Consider the following 12,255-nt stretch of genomic DNA (forward strand, 5'->3'; position numbering starts at 1 on the left):
TTAGAAAGCTAAGGTCAAAGAACATTGCGTCAGTGAAGGTTCAGTGGCGGGGTCAGTCGGTCGAGGAAGCGACCTGGGAAAGCGAGCAGGATATGCGAAGCCATTACCCTCATCTTTTCACTACTTCAGGTATGTCTCTATGCTCGTTCGAGGACAAGCGAATGTTTAAGTGTAGGAGGATGTGACGACCCGACCGGTCGTCTTAAGAATTTATGCCCAGATCCCCTATTAATGGTTTTCCCCGAGTTTATTTCTGCTATTTTGATTTGCGGGACGTTCGGTTTTGAGTTTCGGAGAGTTTTGGGACACTTAGTCCCTAAAAGAGAGCTTAAGTGTTGGAAAGTTGACAGTAGTCAGAACAGTATGAAGACAGCCTCGGAATGGAAATCCGATGATTCTGTTAGCTCTGTAGGGTGATTTCGGGCTTAGGGGCATGTTCAGATTGTGTTTTAGAGGTCCGTAGCTAATTTAGGCTTGAAATGCCGAAAGTTGACTTTTTGAAGTTTCCGGTTCGATAGTGAGATTTTGATTCGAGGGTCAGAATGGAATTCTGGAAGTTGGACTAGCTCCATAGTATTGAATGTGACTTGTGTGCAAAATTTCAGGTCATTCGGACGAGGTTTGGTAGACGTTTTGATCAAAAGCGTGTTTTTAGAGTTTTTGGAATTCTTAGGCTTGAATCCGATGAAATATAGGTGGTTTGATGTTGTTTTGTGCGTTCCAAAGGTTGGAGCGAGTTTGAATGAAGTTATAGGATATGTTGGTATGTTTGGTTGAGGTCCCGGGGGCCTCAGGTGAGTTTCGGGTGGTTAATCAGATTATTTCATGATGTTTGAAGTTGTAGAAAACTATTGTGTGTGTTGCAGACCAGTTGTTCTTCGCGCTTGTGAGTGGACCCTCGCATTCGCGAAGGATTAGGATGTGGAGCTGAAGGTTTGGCCTTCGCATTCGCGAGGGAGATCCCGCGTTCACGAAGGCCTGGGTTCTTTGAACTACGCGTTCACGAATAAGGGGACGCGTTCGCGAAGAAGGAAAAATGGTCAACGTCAATTTGTGCTTCGTGAACGCAAGGCTTCGACCGCGTTCGCGAAGAAGGATTTAAATGCCTGGGCAGAATTATTTAAAAGGCCTATTCCGCGATTTTGAGCCTAAGTTTCTCCATTTTGGGGCGATTTTGAAGCTTTTTGAAGGGGATTGAAGAGAGATTCAAGGGGAGTCACTTGGAGGTAACATTGTTGACTACATAACTCGTTTATATATGATTAAAGACCTAATTATTGGTGAAAAATTTGGGAAACTTGAGACTAAGAGACCTTAAAAGGGGTATTTGAGAGGTCAATTGAACTCCAATTTCAGTGTTTTATTATGTATAGACTCGTGAGAGTATGAGGATTCCGATAAATTTTGCCCGATTTCGAGACGTGGGCCTGAAGGGAGTTTTGGTCATTTTACCTAATTTCGCGTATTAGCTTAGAATTAAATTGTAGAATCAGTTACTTGAAGTGTTATTTACATTATGAAATTGAATTGAATAGATTTGGCCCATTTGGAGTCGAGTACTCGTGGCAAGAACGTGGTCTCGGGTTGATTTTGAGCCGGTCCGAGGTAAGTGGCTTGTCTAACCTTGTGTGGGGGACCTTCCCCTTAGGATTTGGTATAATTGATAATTGAAATGCCTTGTACGTGAGGTGACGAGTGCGTACTTGAGCTAATTGTTGAAAAATCGGTTTTCTTTAAGATATTTCAATTGTGTTCTTTTTCCTATTTTATACTACCTGCAATTTTAGCCTGTTGTTAGCTTAGAAAAATATGTTTAGTTGACTTAATTGCTTATTTGCTTAAACTGCCTTAATTGCATTATGTGAAGCATGTTAAGCTAGAATTACCTGTTTTACTTGGTACGAAATTAAGCTTATTGAACTTTTCTTGTGTTATTGCTGTCTATTTTACCTTGGGACTGCGGAACGGTATTCCGGTAGATTCCCCTACACTTTTACATAGGGACTACGGGACTGCACCCGGTAGATTCCCCCTCCCCCCTGTACTGAGTATTTACATTGAGGCTACGGATCGGTATTTCGAGAGACCTCCTTGCATTATGAGTTGGATTACGGGATCGTATCCCGGGAGATCCACCGGATATTTACATTTGGGACTACAGGACGGTATCCTGGGAGATCCCCGGTTGTTTTCTTTGTGTTGAGCTGTACTTTCTTTCTGTGTTTACTTTGCCTCTATAGTAATTGCTGCTGTCTTCTTATTCGTGATACTTTTACTGTTGTATTTATTAAACTGCTCTGTCTATACTGTCGAACTTTAAAACTCCAGAGCTAGAGCATTTTTACTATGTTTCGTAGCTTGTGATTCATGAGTTTTCGGGTTTTGGGAGTATGTATTTGTTTTGAGAAGTTAAATGTTGTGTATACCGAGCGGCACTTTTAAAATGCTATTTCATTTTCTCTATTTCTGTTTTAAATTGTTTTTCTTTTCTTCCGCAAGTCTGGGTTATTTTTTTGCATTTTAGGCTTACCTAATCGTAGAGACTAGGTGCCATCACGATGGTTCACGGAGGGCAAACCGGGTCGTGACAGGTACGCGTTTGCGAGTGGGGCATCGCGTTCATGTAGAAGGATTTCCAGGTCATAGACAGTGGTGCTTCGCGAATGCGAGGTCACTACCCGTTCACGAAGAGTAAAATCTGGGCAGCAGTTTTAAATATCAAAATCGAGGGTTTGAGCCCATTTTTCATATTTTGAGTTAGAGACCACGGAATTGGGCAATTTCAGAGAGGTGATTGGGGTAAGTGTCCTTCACTTGATTTTGGTTAAATTCCATGATTATATCTTGATTTTCATCATCCAAATTAGGAATTGGGGTGTAAAATTGAGGGGGAAATGGAAAAGAATTAGAGAGATGATTTAGGGAATTTGAATGGTCATTTTATGTCGGATTTTGATGAATTTAGTATGGGTGAACTCGTGAGTAATAGGCTTTCTTGTTTTGTGATTTTTGTCAGATTCCGATACGTGGGCCCGGGGGCCGGGTTTGAGTGGATTTCGGGATTTTGGTCTAAATTGATAGTTTTTCGTGTGGAATTCATTCCATTAGTGTATATTAATGGTGTTGTACTGATTGTGAATAGACTCGGAGCATTTGTAGGTCGATTCGAGGGGAAAGAGCATCGCGGAGTAGGGATTTGACCGGTTTGAGGTAAGTAATGATTGTAAATCTAGTCCTGAGGGTATGAAACCCCGGATTTCACACTGCTTTACTATTTTGATGTGACGCACATGCTAGGTGACGGGAGTGTGGGCGTGCACCATTGGGGATTGTGACTTGGTCCGTCCCATAGCAACTATAAAGTTGTGTATTTGATTTAAATTATATGATACTTATATGTTTTAGAAAGAATATCCTATAAATTGGACTGAATGTCATATTTAGGCCTTGTGCCAGAGCTGTTTGGACCCTTAGTGACTTTTTCTTATCATCCTCTCACTATTTTTGATTTAAGATCTATACTCAGTCATGTTGTGTTTACTGATTTCATAACTCAGTCTTTATTACTCCGTTTTGATGCATAAAATAATATTTTGGGCTGAGCACCCCGTTTTACTGATAGCCCGAATGGCTTGAGAGGTTTTGGACTGAGTTAGGTTGAGGGCTTGTGTTGTGAGGATATTATGGGATCAGGCTGCATGTCACAGCATGTTGTTATTGATTCATGATTTTTGTGAGGCCGCGGGCCTGATTGATTTATGCCACGAGGTGGCTTGTTATAGTGCTTGGGCTATAGGAGCCCCTCCGGAGTCTGAACATCCCCAGTGAGCGTGGGTACCCAGAGTGAGTGATATGTTGTTGCCCAAGGGGCTGATTTTAATGCATGTTATGCCCGAGAGGCTGATTACGAGTGATTGTGAGGTAGCCCGAGAGGCTAGTTCTGTTGATATTATGCCTGATGGGCAGTTTATAATACATGTCTTGCTCGGAGGATGTTTGTGATTTATGTTGCCCGATGGGCTGTATACAAGTGAGTTTTGCCCGAGGGGCTGATTATGTTTTCATTGCTTTTACTCACTATTTTATCACTTCATTTTGAAAAATTGTTGAAGGACAGTTTCAAAGGATATTTACTGAAATTTGATTTTAACGGGATAACTTGATTTATATACTGTTTTGGAAACATCTTGTATTTATTGTGGTGTTATGACGTGGATTATGTGTTTTCTTACTGCTTAGTCTTTATTTACTTTTATTACTTACTGAGTTGGCGTACTCACATTACTCCCTGCACCTTGTGTATAGATTCAGGTATATTCTAAACCCGGTAGTGGGTGTTAGTTACTCAGTGCCAGGTCCATCGGAGTTAGCAAGGTATTTGCCTAGCGTTCGCAGCCTTGCTCTTCTCCCTCTCATCATCCTTAGACTGTTTTAGTATTTTCTAACTGTGGTAGTCGTCGTTGTATTCAGACCTTAGTAGATGCTCGTTAATTGTGACACCCCGATGTCGGGATTGTGTTCTTTTCTTATGTACTGGTTATTTAGACCCCTGCTATGAGATATTGCCAATTAACAACTCTTTTATGAATTAATAGTTTGATCTGTGATTTGTGTCAGCTGACCTAGTTTTACGATAGGCGCCATCATGAGTGGTTCGGTTTTAGGGTTGTGACAAGTTGGTATCAAAGCCTAGGTTACATAGGTCTCACTAGTCATGAGCAGGTTTAGTAGAGTCTCATAGATTGGTATGGAGACGTCTATACTTATCTTCGAGAGGCTGCAGAACCTTTAGGAAATCCCATATTCTTGAATTCTTATCGTGTGTCATTGATTCAGCCTTAAGTGTAACTCTTGAAATTCCTTCCACACGTTTGTATGAGTGCATGAGCACTCGGTATCAGCTGTGCATCGACGACTTGTGATTCCCTAATCAAGGGGAGAGATGTGGTTTCTGTGTGATGATGTTGGGCTAGTCTGGAGGATTTGAGGCCAGGCTTTACCTGTATCTTGAGCACTGAGGTGTTGATTGTGTGAGCACGTGCTTTTGGAATTATATGTTCGATAGTTTCCTATTCGTGGAAGTGATGACTGGATAGCTACGTGATGAGTATGAGGTGACTGTGAGATGTGTTCATATGATCTGAATGTGACGGGAAGGGTCTGCTTGAGGGTAGAAAGAACTATCTGGTGCTTGATTTCCAACGTGATTTAATGTATAGCCTCGAGTTGTGGGTGTGTTGAAGGATCTTTTCATGTTGTCTAGTTGGGAAGAGAAGTAGATTTTATGTTGTGATATTCAGACTCAGGAATATTAAGTGATTGCGTGATGTTTGTGACAGTGTAATGGTATGTAGAGATGCTAGTTTGAGGCAAGGTGGGTGGGTTATCTCCTGCGAGGTGTTTTGAGGTTTGTGTGATCCCTATGTTATTTATTGGGAGCCCTCTTTTACTAGTGAAATATGTGTGTTGCAATTTGAGTTTGGATTGCTTATGAGAGTAGGCATGACTGTTACGAGGTTGAATGCGAGATTACAGATGATTTGAAGTACTAGATGGTCTGTGTTGCACGAGCTTATGAGGAATTGAGTTTAATCTCACTATGGTATTATGGCAGTAATAGAGTATAGGCATTGTGAGTTAATGTGTGTTTTGATCTATGGCTTTGAGCCAAGTGGGGGAGTATGCTGCTGATCAGTTTATTGCACGGTTATGTGCTATGTTGGTTCCAGTTTGAGGCATACTGGTGAATCCGTTATGGCTTACAGAGGTTGATATCAAGGATGACTCGAATAAAAGAAATTTTGGATAGGGGTTATGTTATGCTTTATGGGTGTATAAGAATTATGGAATGACTTGAGTTATTACTGGTGAAGGATGTAATGTACATGGAGCAGGAATTTATTTGGTTGTATTAAGGTGGGGCTACTTTCTAGGGTGTTAGAGTGCTAAGGGAGTACAGGTCATTCGGTCCGTTTGATCGGTCTAATCCAGGTTTGAGCAGAGTGGATGACTCTCGAGAATGGTTCTAATGGATTCAAGATTTACATGTAACAATTGGGAATTCTTCAGGATGTGTATTTGTCTAGAAACTGAGGTTTACATTGGAGGGTGTCAAGACTCATGGCATTTTTATATCTTATGGATTCTGCATATCAGTATCGGGAAGGTGAAGGTAATAGTTTTGGATTCGTAGGAAGTCTCTTTAGGGTAAGCATTTTGAATGAGGTGCTTTTGGGGAAATTTAAGGGAGTATTCAGTGACTTAGGAGCCTTAGACGTGTGTTTTTATGCTTGGGTCTCGTGTGATGAGTCTAGGTTTAGGATTGCGGTATTATGGCGAGGGGAAAATATCAATTTGAAGGTAATTCAGAAGGAACTTGGATAAATAGGGCAGCTTGGTAGTATTTCGGATCGGCATGGTAATGGGTATGATTAGTCCTTTGGGTGTTTATGAGGTAATGAGGTTCTACAGGTATTTCGTGGTGATGCTCTTAGGTTTCTGGTGACCTGCGTAGCTTGGTTGATCTAGAAGGATTCAGTCCTGGCGGTTTGGTTTTGTGCAAAATGGGATTCAGAGAGTCCTTAACGGCTTCTACCACGGTTAGAGATGCATATTTTCTATTAGCGTGAGGAGCATGTGATGTATAGCAATTTTCTTCTAGATTGGATCAAATGGAAAGTTCTTGGCTAGTGGAGTACGTAGTTGCTTGTGGCTCGGAATGGATTATGAGGTTCTCATATTTGTCATAGGACGGCATGGTATATGCGGTATGTTGTGTAGGGTTGAGATTTGCATGTGTAAGGTCACAGTTCAGTTCTAAAAGGAAGGTCATAAATTCTTAGGCAGCACGGGCAGTTTCAGATGACTAGGTAAATAATATTATGAATTGGTGCGACTTGATGAGGGTAAATATTTTAGAAAAGGCGACGTGTGTGAGTCATAGATACTTTATTGGTATTGTGGTACTATCTTGTTTGATCGACTGCTGATATCCAAGTTTGCTTGGTGGCACGGAAGGATTATAGAAGTATTCCTCGTGGAATGATCGAGTATTAGAGGTGTGTTAGGTATCTAGGCAGTGGAGTTGGGATCGAATATGGTGATTCGTGTGCTTTATGAATTTGGGGACTGGGAGTTCTCATAAACAGGTTATGTCATGATTGTGGATCGCGTATATCGATCTTGTGTGGTGGCTATTGGGGGCTTGGAGACCGGAGTGGATCCTTTGTTGCTTAGCATGGTGGATTTTGATGTGATATTGGGTATGGATTGGTTGCCTCCGTGTCGTGCTATTCCAGATTGTTACGCTAAGACAGCGACGTGGGCCATGCTCTTTCCGGACTGAGTGGCGAGGTTCGATGGATTATGTTCCGAGTAGAGTGATTTCATTTTTGAAGGTCCAACGGATGGTTGGGAAGGGTGGTCTTTCTTATTTGGCCTTCGTGAGGGGTGCCAGTGCAGAGACTCCTGCCATTGTTCAAGTCTCGGTGGTGAGGTATTTTTCGGATGTGTTTACTGTAGACCTGTCGGTCATGCCGGCGGACAAGGATATTGATTTCAGTATTGAATTGGTGCCGGGCACTCAGCCCATTTCTATTTCACCTTATCGTAACCGAAGGAGTTAAAGGAACAGCTTTAGGAACTCCTTGATAAGGGGTTCATTGGTAAGCCAATATGGATGTGTGTTCTGCATTGAGTCGGCTTTATTGATTCCGAATTCCTATTGTTGAGGGATGTGTCGTTCGATTGTCATTGAGTTATTCGCGTTCGGGAGTGATTTATGAGTTACCCTTCCGTGTTGTGAGGAGTTGTGATTCATTGATTTTATGCACAAGTGATAGGGTTCTATTTAGGGCTTTATAGCGAAAATTGAATAAGACAGGTATTTGGGTGTTACATGATTAATTGCGCATTGGATACGTTCTTTTGGGCTGGTATGTAATTGCATCATTTTCTTCTCCGTGGTTACGGTGATTCACTTTTTGTACTAAACATCAAATGGCGCGTGGTTGATGATTTTGAGCATGGTGACTTGAGGTGATTCAAGTGGACCAGTGTTTGGATAGGGTCACGCATTGCAGCGAAGTTATGTGGAGGTATGATCCTTCGGGTTAGATTCGTGTGTTCTGGTTCTACGACGTGTGATGGGTTCTCAGCATTGTGTTGTGGTGGTACTGGTGATCTTGCGGTACAACTCTCTCATTTGAGTCATTTTTCCATGATTTGAGTACATTTGGACTGTTGCTTATTGGTGCACGGGTTGCACGAGTTGTGGCTTATGATTGTATCGATATGTCATGTCACTAGAGTAGTCATGTTAGATGAGATGGGGTCACTAGGATCTAGAATGAATACTATCGGATTCGATTTCAGCATGTTGGAAGGATAATATCGATGTTCGACTTAGAAATTTACTGTGGTCCTTGCCGAAGGAGAGGGAGCTTCATGAATGGTTGATCTGAGGAATGGTTATGATTTTTTGCATGTTTCATTCATCGTTGGCAGTATACGAAAGTGTTGGAATGAGGCTTTATTTGATAAGAGGTTTACTATCGGTATTTGGTTGTTTTGAGCAGTTGCTGTGATGTTATCCCTATGAGTGTTTGAGGTATGTGGTATATCATGTAATTACACCTAGGGTTACCGATATGGTTTGTTACAACTTGTTCGAACTTATTTAGAGTATAGATATGAGGTTCTAATCTTATAGATAATTTTGAAAGTGAAAATTTGATTCTAAGGTTAATGGGCTAGGTTGAATTGTGAAATTTCAGTTATGTTGTGCTATCAGCTTATATAGGGTAGGGTAACGTGGGATCACCCCCGTGTATGTGCATGGTAAGGTTATTTAGCGATTTGTTGGCTTTTGGAACAACTCTGGACACGTTCGAGGACAAACGTATGTTTAAGTTGGGGAGGATGTAATGACCCGACCGGTCATTTTGAGCATTTGCACTTCGCTCTCCAGTTCTTCGGCAAGACTAGTCCCATATGGTGTATTATGCCTTATGTAGATCATCGGTTTTGGTTTTCAGGTTAATCGAATAGATATGGAAGAATGATTGTCAACTTGAAGCTTTTAATTTGAAAGGTTTGACCCAGTCTTGACTTTTTAGAATATGATCTCGGATTTGGATTTTTATGATTTGGTTAGCTCCGTTGGGTGATTTTGGACTTAGGAGCGCGACCGAAATGTGTTTGGAGGTCCGTTGTAGAATTTGGCTTGGATTGGCGAAAGTTGAAAATTTGGCGATTTTGGTCGGCAGTGGAAAATTTGATATCAGTGTCGAAATGGAATTCCGGAAGTTGGAGTAGGTTCATAGTGTCATTTGTGACGTGTGTGAAAATTTCAGGTCATTCAGAGGTGATTTGATAGGTTTCAGCATCATTTGTGAAATTTGAGAGTTTATAAGTTCTTAGGCTTGAATCCGAGGGAAATTTGGTGTTTTGATGTTGTTTTGAGTGATTCGAAGGTTCTACTAAGTTTGAATGATGTTATGGTATGTGTTGGTATGTTTGGTGTCCCAAGGGCCTCGGGTGAGTTTCGGGTGGTTAATGGATCAATTGTTGGCTTTAGAAGTTGGCAGATTTCTGGTATTTTGTTGCAGAGAATTTCTTCTTCGCGCTCGCGAGAAGGATAGCACATTCGTGAAGGGTTATTGAGATCAGAGGAATTTTGTTCTTCACGTTCGCGAAGGGGAGGCCACGAACGCGAAGGTTTGATCTGAGTATGCATCGCGTTCGCGAGGAGGGCGTGTCATTTGCGATGGTTGAGCTGTTTAAAGTACGCGTCCGAGAGTGGGGTATCGCGTTCGCGTAGAAGGATTTCCATGTCAGAGGCAATGGTGCTTCGCGAACGCAAGGGCACTACCGCGTTCACGAAGAGTAAAATCTGGGTAGCAGTGTTAAATATCAAAATCAAGGGTTTGAGCCAATTTTTCATATTTTGAGTTAGAGACCATGGAATTCGGCGATTTTTGAACGCAATTTCAGAGAGGTGATTGGGGTAAGTGTCCTTCACTTAGTTTTGGTTAAATTCCATGATTGTATCTTGATTTTCATCACCTAAATTGGGAATTAGGGGGTAAAATTGGGGGGGGGGAAATGGAAGAGAATTGGAGAGATGATTTTGGGGATTTGAATGGTCATTTGATGTCGGATTTGGATGAATTTGGTATGGGTGGACTCGTGAGTGAATGGACTTTCTAGTGGATTTTGGGATTTGGTCTAAATTGATAATTTTTCGTGTGGAATTCATTCCATTAGTGTATATTGATGGTGTTGTACTGATTGTGAATAGATTCGGAGCATTTGGAGGTTGAGTTGAGGGGCAAGGGCATCGCGGAGTAGAGATTTGACCGGTTTGAGGTAAGTAATGATTGTAAATCTAGTCCTGAGGGTATGAAACCCCAGATTTCACATTGCTTTACTATTTTGAGGTGACGCACATGCTAGGTGACGGGAGTGTGGGCGTGCACAGTTGGGGATTGTGACTTGGTCCGTCCCGTAGCAACTATAAAGTTGCGTATTTGACTTAAATTATATGATACTTATGTGTTTTAGAAAGAATTTCCTATAAATTGGGACGAATGCCATATTTAGGCCTTATGCCAAAGTTGTTTGGAACTTTAGGGTCTTTTTCGTATTATCACTATTTTTTATTTAAGATCTATACTCAGTCATGATGTGTTTACTAATTTCATAACTCAGTCTTTATTACTCCGTTTTGATGCATAAAATGATATTTTGGGCTGAGCACCCTGTTTTACTGATAGCCCGAGTGGCTTGAGAGGTTTCTAACTGAGTGAGGCCGAGGGCTTGTGTTGTGAGGATATTTTGGGATCGGCCTGCACGCTGCAGCATGTTGTTATTGATTCATGATTTTTGTGAGGTCGCGGGCTTGATTGATTTATGCCACGAGGTGACTTGTTATAGCGCTTGGGCTGTAGGAGCCATTCCGGAGTCTGAACACCCCCAGTAAGCGTGGGTACCAGAGTGAGTGATATGTTGTTGCCCGAGGGACTGATTTTGATACATGTTATACCCGAGGGGCTAATTACGAGTGATTGTGAGGTAGCTCGAGAGGCTGGTTCTGTTGATATTATGCCCGAGGGGCGGTTTATGATACATGTCTTGCCCGAGGGGCTGTTTGTGATTTATATTGCTCGAGGAGTTGTATACGAGTGATTTTTGCCCGAGGGGCTGATTATGTTTTCACTACTTTTACTCACAATTTTATCACTTCATTTTGAAAAATTGTTGAAGGACAGGTTCAAAGGATTTTTTCTGAAATTTGATTTTAACGGGATGACTTGATTTATATATTGTTTTGAAACATCATGTACTTACTGTGGTGTTATGACATAGATTATGTGTTTTCTTACTGCTCAGTCTTTATTTACTTTTATTACTTACTGAGTTGGCGTACTCACATTACTCTCTGCACCTTGTGTGCAGATTCAGGTATATTCTAAACCCGGTAGCGGGTGTTGATTACTCAGTGGCAGGTCCATCGGAGTTAGCAAGGTAGCTGCTTGGAGTTCTCAGCCTTGCTCTTCTCACTCTCATCTTCCTTAGACTATTTTAGTATTTTCCAGATTGTGGTAGTCGTCGTTGTATTCAGACCTTAGTAGATGCTCGTGACTTGTGACACCTCGATGTCGGGCTTGTGTTATTTTCTTCCGCACTGGTTATTTAGATCCCTATTATGAGATATTGCCAATTAATAGCTTAAAACTATCTTTTATGAATTAATAGTTTTATTTGAAATTTGTGTCGACTGGCCTAGTTTCACGATAGACGCCATCACGACCGATTCGGTTTTAGGGTCGTGACAAGACCAATCATTCATTAACATTGTTAGAAGAAAACGTCGTTTCTCATATTCCTCTAATCGAGAATATCTGTCCCAATACCAACACTTACTTCCATATTCAAATTCAGATATCTAAGAGCTCAGGCCATGACAAGCCCAAATACGGGTCATAAAAGTCTTCCATCAACCAAGCGTCTTCATCAATAACCTTACCTCCATATATTTCATTCCAGATGTCATACTGAGAGAACTAGAAACACAATAAAAGAAAAATCAAATAGTTATAAAAATAAAAATATTTATAAAAAGAAAAGAAAACTAGTAAAGATAAAAGTAAAAGTCTAATCTAGAAAAATAGCTAATTTCTAAGTCCCCGGCAATGGCGCTAAAAAATTATAGCGACCAAACACACTCACGCAAGTATACGTAGTCGTCAAATA

Source organism: Nicotiana tabacum, chromosome 1 (assembly GCF_000715075.1).
Source record: "Nicotiana tabacum cultivar K326 chromosome 1, ASM71507v2, whole genome shotgun sequence".
Classification (NCBI taxonomy): domain Eukaryota; kingdom Viridiplantae; phylum Streptophyta; class Magnoliopsida; order Solanales; family Solanaceae; genus Nicotiana; species Nicotiana tabacum.